A 14,604-nucleotide genomic window follows, 5' to 3' on the forward strand; every position below is an offset into this window, starting at 1 on the left:
CCCTATGTGGGATCCGAACCCTTGGCCTTGGTGTTATCAGCACCGCACTCTCCCGAGTGAGCCACAGGGCCGGCCCAGGCTTGGAGAACTTTTAAAAACAGTATTGAAGGGCTGGTCCATGGCTCACTTGAGAGAGTGTGGTGCTGATAACACCAGGGCCACGGGTTTGAATCCTTACATAGGGATGGATGGTTTGCTCACGTGGGAGAGCGTGATGCTGACAACACCAAGTCAAGGGTTGAGATCCCCTTACCAGTCATCTTTAAAAAGAAAAAAAAAAAAAAAAAAACCAGTATTGATATCCGGGTCCTATTCTGAGCGACTCTGATTTTAATAGAACTTGAATTTTTTTTTTTTTTAGAAGTTTCCTACGTGACTGTACTCTGCAATCAGGGATGGTGATGGATGGTGATCCACTATGTCACTCTTAAACTTCATTTGATAATGAGAAATTTCTAATGCTTCTGGAGATATTGTCACTATTAACATTTGGATATGGATGGAAAGAACAGTACATTTAGCTAATGTGTATGTGTACAAACTTGGGTTGAGGCTTTCTAGTGTTTCACGGAGTAGTGGTTTTTCTAGGCTCCTCCTAACTTGTTTCACCGTTCTGTTGGTTCTTCAGGCCTACTTGTGCAACCATAGGATCAGAACATGGCAGGCGATAATACCATAATTATCCAGTAATTCTGTTGCCAGAGCCTTTGAGGAACTTGGAAGTTTTCAGAAGTGGAGCTTGAAAGCAAAAAGCATACTGTAGATGTACCACTGTATATGTGAGTGGGTACAAATACTAGGGGAGCAATTCCAGAAGATGTTACATAGGAAGGTGAACAGAATCTAATAAATAGGGCAGGAAGAGAAATTAGAATGTATGCGTGTGTGTTTAACAAGAGTTATCATTACTGTATTTATGAGGAAGCCATTAAAATTCTGTTCTGGCAAGTGGATTTATAGAAATTGATTTGGTTACAGTCTTTTTTTTTTCTTTTTTAAATATAAACGGACCCTTTACTACTCCTTGTGTATGGAGTAGTAACCCTCTAATGAAGATATCCTGGTATTATTTGAGATGTACTTGCTTGAATGTAATCTAAAGTCCAATATGGAAAGAAGGTTGTTAGAAGTAGGGGTAAAGACTGATTATGAATAATAAGGAACTTTTCAAGGGATCGGAGGGCAAAGAATCCTAGGTAGCTGCTGGATTAAAAAGACAGAGCTTAGAGCTGACAAATTAGCAATATAGAAAGGAGACAGATGTATGGAAGCAGACTTAGATAGTTAAGTACTTTACCCTCCCTGACCTTAGGTAACCTGAAAGAGAAATGGGACGATAGTTGGCCCACCTTATGTGTAGTTCTACATCTGGGGATTCAGCCAACCTCAGATAGAAAATGTAGGTAAGGCTTAGGATGTTTGTGTCTGTACAGACTTTTAAAAAATTGTCATTTTTTCCTAAACAATATAGTGTAACTATTTACATAGCATTTACATTGTATTAGGTATTATAAATAATCTGTAGAAGATTTAAAGTATATGGGAGGATGTGTATAGATTGTATGCAGATAAAGGGACCAGCCAGTGGCTCACTTGGTCAGCTCCTGGCATGCAGTTGAGGTGCATGGAATTGGGCCTCATAGTTGAGTTCCTTGGCCATCCTATCTGCCTTATTCTCTTCTGGATTGAGGATGTAGACTTCCTCTTGCTGGCTGGTCTGCTGGGCCTTCCAAATCAGTTGAGAATCTTAATCTAAACCAATCCTGTCCTTTGTAGGAGTGAATAAATAAATTTCCTCTGCAGAAAAGGGCTGAGAATAATGGGTATTTTTTTAGTAGAAAAAGCAAAAACGGGGCCAGCCCGTGGCTCACTGGTTGAGCGTGGTGCTGACAACACCAAGCCAAGGGTTGAGATCCCCTTACCAGTTATCTTTAAAAAAAAAAAGCAAAAACACTGGAAGCTAAACAAAAATTGTACACAAAACAGAACTGGTCACAAAAACAGGGATATATACCCAAAGGGAGCATCTGTGAGTATCTGAAAGGCTGGGAAGCTAGGTGAGATTCTGGCCCAGACATTATCTTTCTTTTCAGGCATGAGCTATACGGGTGATGCCAATAATAGTTATAGTCTTATAGTAGAGGAAGCAGAGTTGGGAACTATTGTATATCTGTTATTGAACAGTTATCCTTGCAACATAGCATAGTGGTTAAGAGCACAGACTATGGAGGCAGATGGCCAGGCTTTGAATCCTGGCTTCACCACTTACTAGCTATGACACTCTGTATGTCTTAGTTTCCTGTCTGTAAAATGGGAGTAATAGTGGTATGTACTTCAGAGTGTTGTTGGAAGGGTTAATGACTTAATACTGTATATGCAAAGCCTTTGGAATGATGTCTGGCACACAGTAAACAGTATGTGTTTGCTATTATTATTGTCATTATTGATTGGTTTTAGACTTTTGGGAATGAGTGGACATGGAGATTAAGGACCCTGGACCCATCCTTTGTAGTCTGGGGTCATCCCTGCATCCCGGCCTCATGGCTGAGTGAACAGCATCTCTGTGGGCATTCTTGATGGAGAATTGCTTCTGGAACATAAATTGTATATCCTGTTTTTAGTGGTTGAGCCCTTAGCCAATTAAGTAATTCATATTGTCTGGATTAATTATATTCTGTTTGGGAAAAAAAGGCATTCATTTTGCTGTTCCTGGAATGTAATTTTATTTGACGCACTAGCTAAGATACTCTGTACAAGTGTATTAGCATCCTGGTTTTAGAGGAATCTTCCGATCTTGACACTTTTTGATAGTATTTTTTAAACTTAGTTTTCTATGTTTACAACCCATAACCCAGAGAACTTATTGAGTAAAATTTCATGAGAGCTTCGAGGACACAGAGCTTCTTAAAATATTTCTCTCCTTCTCTCCATATTTTCACTCAAGTACCTAGACTAGACTATATATACTCTCTCCTTCTTCGTCTTTTTTTTTGTGTGTGTGGCTGACTGGTACAAGGACCCAAACCTTTGACCTTGGTGTTGTGTAACACTTCAATATAACCAACTGAGCTAACTGGCCAGTCCCTACTCTCAATTAAAAAAAGAAAAATCTAACAAATAAAAGTAACTAAAAAAATTAAATCTAAAAATAATTCTCAATGCAGAGTTCTTTCAAGAATTCCTAATAAGGGCAGGCCCATGGCTCACTTGGGAGAGTGTGGTGCTGATAACACCAAGGCCATGGGTTCGGATCCCTATATACGGATGGCCGGTTAGCTCACTTTGGAGAGCGTGGTGCTGACAACACCAAGTCAAGGGTTAAGGTCCCCTTACCGATCATCTTAAAAAAAAAAAAAAATTCCTAATAATTCAAATGTTCCAACTTCAGTTATCACCAAGAATTAGTTAGGTTTGTTTCACACAGAGAAATATGCATCAAGAGAAGGAGTAGGGTGTAGTGGATTGAATTATATCCCCCCAAAACTCAACTGAAGCTTGAATTGTGTCCCCCAACTTTTATGTGTTAGAAACTTTGTCCCCACTGTGACTGTTAAGAGTGTCGGATATCTTATTATGGTAATTGAAAGGTGGAGCATTGAAGAAGTGATGAGATTGTAGGACCATGCTGTAGTGAATGGATTAAAAATGGTGGCCAGGGTTGTGGGTCTGAGTGCTTTAAAAGAAGAGAGAGGAGAGTGTCTCTCTCTCTTCTCTGCCATTTTTCACAATATGATACCCTGTCATCACCAAAGGAAGCCTTCACCAGATGTGTTCTCTAGACTTTGGACTTCCTAGCCTCTGAAACTGTAAGCAATAAATTTTGTTTTTGTACAAATTACCCAGTTCCATGTATTTTGTTATAAGCAGCAAAAATGGACTAATACATAGGACAAAGTCAGATTTTCATGCTAGCCAGACTACTTCACATCCACTTCAGGGAGTACCAGAACCTCTCACTAGCTTCAAGCCCTGGTCATATGATCTGACTCTGCCTCCAAATGTCCTCAGTCTCCACAGATCAGCCTGGCAGAAGGGGAGAAAAGAAGCCCTCTGTAGCTTGAACTCCCAATCTGGTTTTTCATGCAGAAGGCCTCCATCTTCTTGCTCTCTGGCAGCATGCTGATGAGCCTTTCCATCATTGGCCCCATCTGGTCAATACCTGTCTGTATGTGGTGGAGGATGGCGGACATTTCATTGACTTTCTGGATCTGCTCTGCGTATGTGGCATAGCTTTTCTGGTGCTACTGCATGAAGCTAAAGAGGGTTTCTACAGACATATCCATTTCTTTGATTCGTTTAACCAAAGCATTTTGGTCAAAGGAAATGTCCTTGACACACTGGTGCAGGTGAACTTTATATCAGGCAGAGCTGCAACACCTGCTGAGAATCCAATTTCTCCAATTTGGTATTTGTTGGAAAAGTCTGGACACTCTAAATAGTCTTTTCAAAAGGGGCTGGAAGTTTGGAATCTCCTACAACTTGATGTCAGGATCGTTGCTGAAGTTCTGTGAGGCCTGGGAGTCCTTAGCTACAACCACAGTGTGGTACATCTTGGCTCTATGCTTAGCTGGAGAAGGAGTCATGGCTCATGCACTTCAGGCTTGCTGTCTCTGGGATGACTTTTTAATCCTTTTTTTTTTTTTCCTGGTAGCTGGCCGGTATAGGGATCCAAACCTTTGTCCTTGGTGTTATTTCACCATGCTCTAACCAACTCAGGTAACTGGCCAGCCCTTTTGATGAATGATATTTTGAATGAATGCACTTTATACTTACAATTTGAGATTTAGTAATCTGTTCAAAATTTTATTAAATCACTATTGAAATCTTCCCTGTTCTCAGCATGTTATCAACACACGTTCTGTAACTTCAGAATGGTCAAAATGTGTCCTTGTTTTTCTTGTAGAGTGTGATATTATTAAACAAAATTTACCTAGCAGTGTTTTTGCATGCCTTAAAGTTAGGGCCCTTATGATGAATTTGTGGTATTTGCTTATATAAGCTTTAGTAGAAATGCAAGTGGCTGTTAACACAACCATTTTTAGTTCATTCTAAACTGAAATCACTTGAAAATGCAGCTGTTTCACTGAAGTATCTTATCTTCAAAAGAGTCCTTGGAAAAAATAGCAGTTAAAACTTTTTCTAAAAATGTCCCTTCTACAGAGAAAGTCTTTGTAATTTAACCAAATTGGTTTATTCTGCTGGTTTACTTTCTTTATGTTACAATTAATTTAGGCTATTTTTGCACTTTAAATAATCTAGGAAGCTTTATACAGTATTTTTGCTGATTGATTTTAAAGAGGTTAAAAACGTAGTAGCAGATTTTACATTTGTTAAAATCTATCATATCTTTAATTTACCTTGAATGAAGTGAGGTGAGTATGGGTTTTAAAATCAGTTTGGAAAGATTGAAATAACCTGGTGCTTCCTGCTGCTAAAGAACCTGAGGCATGTATGTTTGAGTTTCTACTAGATTATTTTTAGAATCTCTTGCTCTTGTGTGTTCCTATTTTAAGAATTCTCTTGGGACCGGTTCCAGGGTAGTAGAACCGTTGTGGGTGGAGAGTGATAGAGGGAATGGTACACAAGTGTAAACTGAATTCCTATGGTCTGGCAACTGGGTGCTGGTTGCAGAAGCATTCTTATTTATTACACATAGCTCTATTTCCAGAAAAGAAGACATAGCATTTCCCCATATGACAATAAGTTAGTTGGAGGTTTTGATTTTTATAGTCGAGTTTCCATGCCCTAGTCATTTTCACAGTTCATGTTCATAACAATTTTTAATGGTGTCGATTATTTTGGTAACTTTATGCTTTTACGTTGATTTATGAAGTCACTCTCTTCAGAAGGTTTATGTAAAATTAATATAAGAACATTTGTCTATTGAATCATACATTCTGTTAACTTTATGTATTTTCTGAGCTCTGCTTTCTCAGAGGGTATTAATCACATTTTCCCCCTGTGCTTGTTCTGCAAAACCTGTTTTATATCCGTATGAGTGTTTTTGCTAGACTTTCTTTATGAACAGGAAATCAGCTATTCTAACATTTCATTGTTTGTGTGGAGAGCTGTAATTGGCAGAAAACAAACTGGACTGGATTTATTTAAGAAAGCATCTTTGTGGGCATGTTCTGGGACCATTATTTTTATTACTATTTTTAATTTTTTTTCAAGGAATATAATTGCTATTTTTGAGCCTGAGGTCTTTTGTAGTAAAAACAGTTTATGAATATATAACCAGAGCAGTGAACCTTACTTAAAAGAGAAAAATTTGTTATTTTCAAACAATGCTTAAAAAATGTACTTTTCCTGTTTCACAAAGTAGTTATTTCAGTTTAGCCTCGCAACTGTGGCCATTATTTATAACCTAATTACAAATTCATTATGGAATGTTGTATAATAAGAATTGATGATTAGAATGGATATATAAAGTCTTAATGTTTACACCTAGACAGTGAATTAGTAAAATGTTAGTAGTTTGAAATATAATGAAAAGTTTATGGTTTTTCTCATTGACAAGTGAGGATTCAAGTACACTATACTAAAATCATGGTTGGTTGTAATAGGGAGGCTATAAAGATTAAAAGTTTTTTTGTAAATAAAAAAGCTCAATCGTAGTATCCATTCAACATTTAACTTAGGTTAAATATATTTCTTTTTTTTTTTTTTTTTTGTGGCTGGCCAGTACGGAGATCCAACCCTTGACCTTGGTGTTAACAGCACCACACTCTAACCAAGTGAGCTAACTGGCCAGCTCAATATATTCCTTCTGTACATGCAGTTTTTCATCACCAGATGGCACTCCTGTAAGGGAAAATTCTTATTTTGTTAGTGTACCTAGATTATTTTCATAAATAGGGGCACTGAGGAATAAACAGTTCGAAAGATTGGGAAGAGGATCACATAATTCAGTCAACAGAACTATTTGGAAATCTGTAAGTAGTTTACTAGTGATTTTAATTTTTTCAAGGTTTTATCCTGGGAGTTACCACTAAACCTGGCAGACTTTGATTAGATGTTTAACTTTTGATACTTTAGATGGAATTATAGGGTGCTGCAGGTGATTTTAGAAATAATTGAGTGGATCCCTTCAATTCAGAAATACAAATATGGGGTCTGGCCCGTGGCTCACTTGGGAGAGTGTGGTGCTGATAACACCAAGGCCATGGGTTCGGATCCCTATGTAGGGATGGCTGGTTGGCTCACTTCGGAGAGCGTGGTGCTGGCAACACCAAGTCAAGGGTTAAGATCCCCTTACCGGTCATCTTTAAAAAAAAAAAAGAAAGAAATACAAATATGCTTTACATTTGTCTAATGCATCAGTTTAAAGAAAAGTACATTTGTTCATGTGTATTTATTCATACCTGAGAACTCTAACTTAGAGAAAGCTCTAAAAATAATGTAGGCATGGCAAAACAATTAACCTTGTTCCATAAAATAACAACCAAAATAATAAACCCAAACCAACAAAATCTACAAGTTGTTAAACTCAAAAAAAGGATGAAAAGTATGTATTCATACTGACTGAGACAGATTCAAATACAGAAAAAAGTTTTAAACCAGCCAAATGGACACATGAAATATTCTAGTTAATTAGTTATTTGCTCTTACAATGTAAAGGGCAGTGCAATAATATGCCTATGGCCTTTCTCTACCAATCCAGTTAACAGAGAACCTATTGAGAAAATAAATAATGTTAGGACAGCTAACACAGAAAAAAGCTTGTCAGACCTTTTCTAGCTAAAATAGGTTTCAGGAATATAATTTCCTTTGTGGTGCCTGAATTGGTATAATGAATTAATCTCCTCTTTTAATTTATGATACACAGATCAGATCCAAAAGATATCTAGAAATGTTAGTATAATGTCATTAACCAGAAATGTGTAAGATTTACAAATAGGGGATTATTTTCCCACATCATGTGAATGCTTGCTTTGAAGTTTCCATTGCTGATCTAGAAAACAGAATTCCTTTTTTTTTTTTTTTTTTTTTCCCCTATATAAAGATGACAGGTGAGGGGAGGGGATCTTAACCCTTAGCTTGGTGTTGTCAGCACCACAGTGAGCCAACCGGCCATCTGTATATAGGATCCGAACCCGGGGCCTTGGTGTTCTCAGCACCGCAGTCTCCTGAGTGAGCCACGAGCCGGCCCTCCGTGTATTCTTTTTGAAATCATTGGCTCTGTTATGATTTGGTCTTTCTTAGGTCAGTCTTAATTTCTAAGAGTTATGGCTTTTGTAGCATTTTCATTTCAACAGATTTATCAAATGTCTCATATTGGCAGCTACTGAATGAAGGGAACAAAATAAAATGAGTTTCTAGTCTTGTTTATTAATGTTAAAGTTATGAAGGCAAATCAAATAAGGAAGAAATAGAGAATAGATTACCTAAAATATGTATATCTATGCATATAAGTACTGTAGAATTCAAAGGAAAACAATGTATTAAAAAGTATTAGGAAAAAAAAGTATTTGGAAATATAATCCTAGAAACCTGTAGCCTATTTTGGAATATTTTAAAAGGACTTTGACAGAAACTTAGTGGCTTGTCAGTATGATCTAACTTATTTGAATTATTTACCTTTCTAGATTATTATGCCAAAAATTAAAATGATGTAGAAATGTTGCATTTTAGTTTTGTCAGTTTGACTGTTTTATCAGGACAGTTTTTTTTTTTTTTGGTGGCTGGCTGGTATGGGGAATCGAGCCCTTGACCTTGGTGTTGTAGCGCAATGCTCTAACTGAGCAAACCCAGCCAGCCCTAGATTTTTTTTAAGGTGATGTTTTTCAAGTATACATTGCTTTAATAAGCTCTTATTAAATATTGAGTAGTTATTCTTAGATGTTGCCAATTATAATATGTGTTTTATTTGTTTTTTTTTTTTTAAAGATGACCGGTAAGGGGATCTTAACCCTTGACTTGGTGTCGTCAGCACTATGCTCACCCAGTGAGCTAACCGGCCATCCCTATATAGGATCCGAACCCGTGGCCTTGGTGTTATCAGCACCGCACTCTCCTGAGTGAGCCACAGGCCGGCCCCATATGTGTTTTTTGATTTCAGAGATTTTATTTTATTTTTTATTTTTATTTTTTGTCCTTTTTGAGACCAGCTGCACCGCGCTCAGCCAGTGAGCACTGTGAGCACTCCGGTCATCCCTATATAGGATCTGAACCCGCGGCGGGAGTGCTACTGCACTCCCAGCACGGCACTCTCCCGAGTGTGCCACGGGCTCGGCCCGATTTCAGAGATTTTATAATGTGAAAAATATGTGTGATTAATGATATGTGATATTTTAAAAATACATATAAATATAAAGAACAAAACAAAGAAGACCCATCTACTGTTACCTAGTTAAGAAAAATACATGAATACCTTTTGAAATCTCTACTCCCCAATCCCAACCTGTAAATTAGGCTAAGTTAACTCCTAACCAGAATTTTGTGTTTATTATCTTTTCCTTGATGTTCTTTATAATACCTTTTTTTGGTAAATAATATATTGTTAATTTTGTATGTTCATTGACTGTTTAAATTAATGGAACAATGGTACATCTATTCCTAAGGGACTATGTTTTCTTTTTTAATTTGTCTTAGAGTATGTTCCTGAGACTCTTCCAATGTGTATGTGACCATTATCCATTCATTTTCATTGTTTTACAGTATTCCTTGGTAGGGATGTATTGAAAGCAATATACAGAGAGAGACAGTAAACCAGTATATGAAGCCCAGAAGAGACCTATGCATATACAGATGATTTTCGATAGAGATTGTATATTCAGTGAAGAAAGACCAATTTTTAAAGAAGTGGGGTTGAAAGAACTGGTTGTCTGCATTTTTATTTATTTAATTTTTTTGGCAGCTGGCTGGTATGGAGATCTGGACCTGTGACATTGGCATTATAAGGCTGTGCTCTAACCAACTGAGCTAACAGGCCAGCCCTGTATTTTTTTTTTTAAAGTTTTTAATTAGCCCCTATATTAAAAAGTTAAATTTTTTTTGTTGCCATAGTGCGGTGGCAAGGACCTTTCCAATTCAGTGTTTAAATAGAAGTGATTAGGGCAGCAACTCCTGTTTTTTGTTGTTTGTTGTTTTTGTCATCATCTTAAAGGGATTCTTTTAACATTTGATTATTTAGAGTGGTTTTTGCTATAGTTTTATGTAGGTACTCTTTTATCAAATCAAAGAAGTATTCTTTTCTAAGAATTTTTATTTTGAGTAAATGTTGAATTTTTTGATGTCTTTTCTCTGTTGAGATTACTGTGTGATCATAATTTTTTCCTTCATCATAAGACAGAATTGGGTGATTTTGTTATTTTTTTAATCGTTTATCGCTGGAATGACTGGACATGGTTATGATATATTTTTTTATATAATGATGGATTCAATTTAGGGTTTTTACAGCTGTTTCTGAGAGTAAGATTTGCTTGTAATTGTTTCTCATACTGTTCTTATTAGGTTCTAAAATCAGGACTGTTTCCTTATATTTTCATTCTTAGGTTGGCCTCTTTTTTTTTTTTTTAATATTCTTGAATAGTTTCTGAACACTTAGAATTACTTGTTTTTTAATTATTTGGTAGGAATTGTGAATAAAACTGTGAGCATTGATTTTTATTGTGGTACAATAACAAAGTTTAGCTTTTTATTTTTTTTAATTTTAATTTTTATTTTTAAAAGATGACCGGTAAGGGGATCTTAACCCTTGACTTGGTGTTGTCAGCACCACGCTCAGCCAGTGAGCGAACCGGCCATCCCTATGTGGGATCCGAACCCGGGGCCTTGGTGTTATCAGCACCGCACTCTACCGAGTGAGCCACGGGCCGGCCCAAAAGTTTAGCTTTTTAACCGTTTAAAATAAGTATACAGTTCAGTGGCATGAAGTACATTCACATAGTGCAACCATCAGGTGCATTAATTTTTGAATGTCTTGGATCCATAATTTTCTTAAGAGAACTTATTAATGAGTTAGAATGTGTGAAATAATGGAAAGAGTCCAAAATTTGTGTGAAGATAGATTTGGATTCATATCATAGCTGCCTTCCTAGACACTTGCTTAGATTTCTATGTACCTATCACTAATACTTTCTTTCATATGTGCACATTAGTCTCTTCAGGGTGGTAGGAAATATTACTTCCTTCCATTTTTTCTTGGAGGCTTCTCTTTGGTAGCCCTCCCTTGTTCTGTGCTGATTAGATTTGGTTGCTCTATAGGCCTCCTGCACAGCTAACATCTTGATCTGTCTTCATCTTCATTTGAGTGAACTCCCTCTCTCCTGTGTTGGATCCCTTTGTGATTCCTCTGTCCCTGGCAACCAGTGATCTGTTTTCCATCCCTATAGTTTTGTCTTTTCCAAAACATCATAAAAATGGAGTCATACATTATGCAGCCTTTTGAGTCTGCATAATATTTGAGATTTATCCACATTGTTACGTGCATCAGTGGTTGATTGCTTTTTATTGCTGAGTAATATTCTGTATTGCTACGCTACAGTTTGTCTGTTCAACTGTTGAAGGACATTTGGGTTACTTCCAAACCCTGGGGACTGCAAATAAAGGTGCTATGAATATTCAGATGAATTTCCAGCAAAATGGACAATGGCCATCCCAAGCTACAAGGATACTGAGAAATTGAGTATTTAGCTTTTTGCCCTCTCTACAAGTGGAGGGCAAGGGAGAAATAGTGTTGTCATGAATGGATTTTGATAGATAGTTCATGATGTCAGTTGTGCATGGGCTTCTTGATTGGTTTGCAGTTTTCAGTTTTGTTTGTTCCAGGAGCTTTCTAAGAGAGTTTATGAGATATTATGTATGGGAAACAAATTGTTTCTGTCATCAAATTGATAGCTATTTTTGCTTAGTGTAGAATTCCATGTGGGCAATTAAACTTCTAAGGCATTGCTGCACTGTTGTTGTGTTTTTTTTCATTATTATGGGAAAATATATATAACGTAAAATTTGGCATTTTAACTGTTTTTAAGCACACAGTTCTGTGGCATTAAGTACATTTACATTGTCGTGCATACATTGTCGTGCAACCGTCACCACCATACATCTTCAGAACTTTTATCATCGTGCCAAGCAGAAACTCCATTCCCATTAAACAGTAACTCCCCATTCTCCCCTCCCACTCAGTCCCTGGTAACCACCATTCTACTTTTTGTTTCTATGAATTTGACTCTTCTAGGTAACTCATATGGGTATGAGTATAGTACTTGTCCGTTTGTTACTGACATTTCACTTCACATAATGCCTTCAAGGATCGTCCATATTTTAGCATGAGTCAGAATTTCCTTTCTTTTTCTTTTTTTCTTTTGGTGGCTGGCCTGTATGTGAATTTCCTTCCTTTTTAAGGCTAAATAGTTTTCCATTGTATGTATATGCCACATTTTACTTATTGATTCATCCATGATGGACATTTGGGTTTCTTCTACCTTTAGGCTATATTGAATAATGATGCAATGAACATGGAAGTACAAATACCTCTTTGAGACCCTACTTTCAGTTCTTTGGATGTATATCCAAAAGTGGAATTGCTGGTTCATATGTGTTGGGAAAATAGAATAGTTTGGTCAGGGCCCTCGCCTTGGGTTCAGTTGGGTGTGGTCCAGCACGTCCATTGTAAGCAAATTGTGTGCCTGTGTGCATGTGTGTGGTGGTAGTACGCACGCACGACAATGTACCTTTTAAGTTTTGTTGCTATTTGTGTGTTCTTTAGAGAGAGAGAGGAGAGAGGAGTTTTAGTGAAGGAGGTGGGCAGGCATCTGCTTTGGGCATCTGCCCTAGGTGGCCGTGCTTTCCAACCTATGGATCCAAAGACCTTTTGGCCCGTTACCTAGCTTATAGACCTGCATGAAGTGGTCTGGTGACCCAGCCTGGTGTATGAAGGGTTTGTAAACCAGTCTGTGAGTGGGCGTGAGGGGTCTGGGAGCTCCAGACCCAGCCCTAGCTCAACAATCGGCCCAGTCAGTGCAGGATTACCGGTAGGTAAAAGAGCCAGACAACTGGCATAGTCATGGTCGAGTAGCTTTACAATTGGCATCACGAATAGGATTAAGAGCTAGACAATTGGTGCTGTGAGCAGTATTCCAGACATTAGCCACAGCTGTAGTGACACAGTAGGGCAAGCACTAGATGACCTGGCTCTCTCATAACCTGCTAAAAATCACTTCCCCTTTTTGAACCTCCATTTTTACATCTGTGAAAAGAGGAAGGTGGCCTGGAACAGTGGTTCTCAACCTGGTGTCCATGAACTTCCTGAAATCATGTGCCATGTTGTGGGGAGTGATGTATGTAGTCTCCTGTGGAGAGTGTACAGAGCTTTCCTCAGATTTTCAAAGGGGTCCTGTTGTGGACTGAATTGTGTTTACCCAAAATTCATATGTTGAAGCCCTAATCCCCAAATGTGACTGTACTTAGAGATAGGACCTTTAGGGGGGTAATTAAGGTTAAATGAGGGCAGGGCCCTAATCCAATAGGACTGGTGTCCTTATAAGAAGAGACACTAGAGCTCACTTTCTCTCTGCCATTTACAAGTCAGGAGGAGGGTCTTCACCAAGAATCAAACTTGCTTGCACCTTGATCTTGGACTTCTAGTGTCCAGAACTGTGAAAAAATAAATTTCTGTTGTTTAAGCCACCCAGCCTGTGGTATTTGTTATGGCAATGTGACAAGACTAATACAGGTCCTATAGCCCAAAAAAGATTCAGAGCCACTGGACTTCCTGGTCCCCAGAAACAGAGCTTGGACGTTCATGTTTTACTGCAATATGACTCTAGATATTTTGCAGACTTCTTGAGTTTTTAACCTGTCATATACATATTTTACATAGTTCTGATTATAGTGTATACACAAATCTGTTTTCCTTTTTTCTGCTCAGAATTGTGCAGCATATTTATTATTGCAACATACTGTGTTTTCTCATAGTTGCATAGCACAGATTTGGATCTGTATAAACCCATACCCAGAGTTTAAGTCCTGATTCTACCACATACTATCTATTGACCTTGAGCAGGTTATCACGTTTGTGCCTTGGATATAAAATAGGGATAAGATTATCATCTTTTGAGTTATATTTGTATGGATATGCTATTAATATATGTTACAAAATTGTATGAAATTCCTAAAGGTCTAACATGTCTTGGTATGTTATCAGTCATAATTATGATTATTATGTTAAATTTTCAAAAGTCAAAGAAATAACCCAATTTTCTTATCAATTGCATCTTTAGTCATACCGTTTTAAGTTTTGTTGTTCACAAAAAACTTAATTGTTTGATTCTGATGCTTTTTCTTAAAGCTCTTTACAAACAATTATAATCTAAAGTGTTGTGTCTTCAAGGAAGTTCATGGGAAGAATGGAAAGGACTCTGACAAGTACAGGTTTCTGATAGCCTTTAGATCATATCATTGGACTAGGTAAGAATTTCCTAGTTAGAGCACAGTTTTATAACACCGAGGTCAAGGGTTCCCCATACTGGCCAGCCACCAAAAAAAAAAAAAAAAAAGAGTTTTCCTGAACTCTAATGAAAAAAACATAACTGGTTTATAAAACTGCTAACCAACATCAAGTAAGGCAAGAATTAATTAAATGCCAAAGGAATGCTTTGG

The 14,604-nt window shown here is 37.4% G+C and overlaps 1 protein-coding gene and 1 pseudogene across 5 annotated transcripts in view; one reads left to right on the forward strand and one right to left on the reverse strand.

Moving 5' to 3' along the window:
- The window catches only part of UBAP2 (ubiquitin associated protein 2), a 175,976-nt gene that overhangs the window by 17,826 nt on the left and 143,546 nt on the right, over positions 1 to 14,604 (forward strand). The window lies entirely within an intron of this gene.
- On the reverse strand, positions 3,934 to 4,583 carry LOC103606461 (annotated as a pseudogene).

The sequence above is a fragment of the Galeopterus variegatus genome, unplaced genomic scaffold (genome assembly GCF_000696425.1).
Source record: "Galeopterus variegatus unplaced genomic scaffold, G_variegatus-3.0.2 Scaffold143, whole genome shotgun sequence".
NCBI classification, from domain to species: domain Eukaryota; kingdom Metazoa; phylum Chordata; class Mammalia; order Dermoptera; family Cynocephalidae; genus Galeopterus; species Galeopterus variegatus.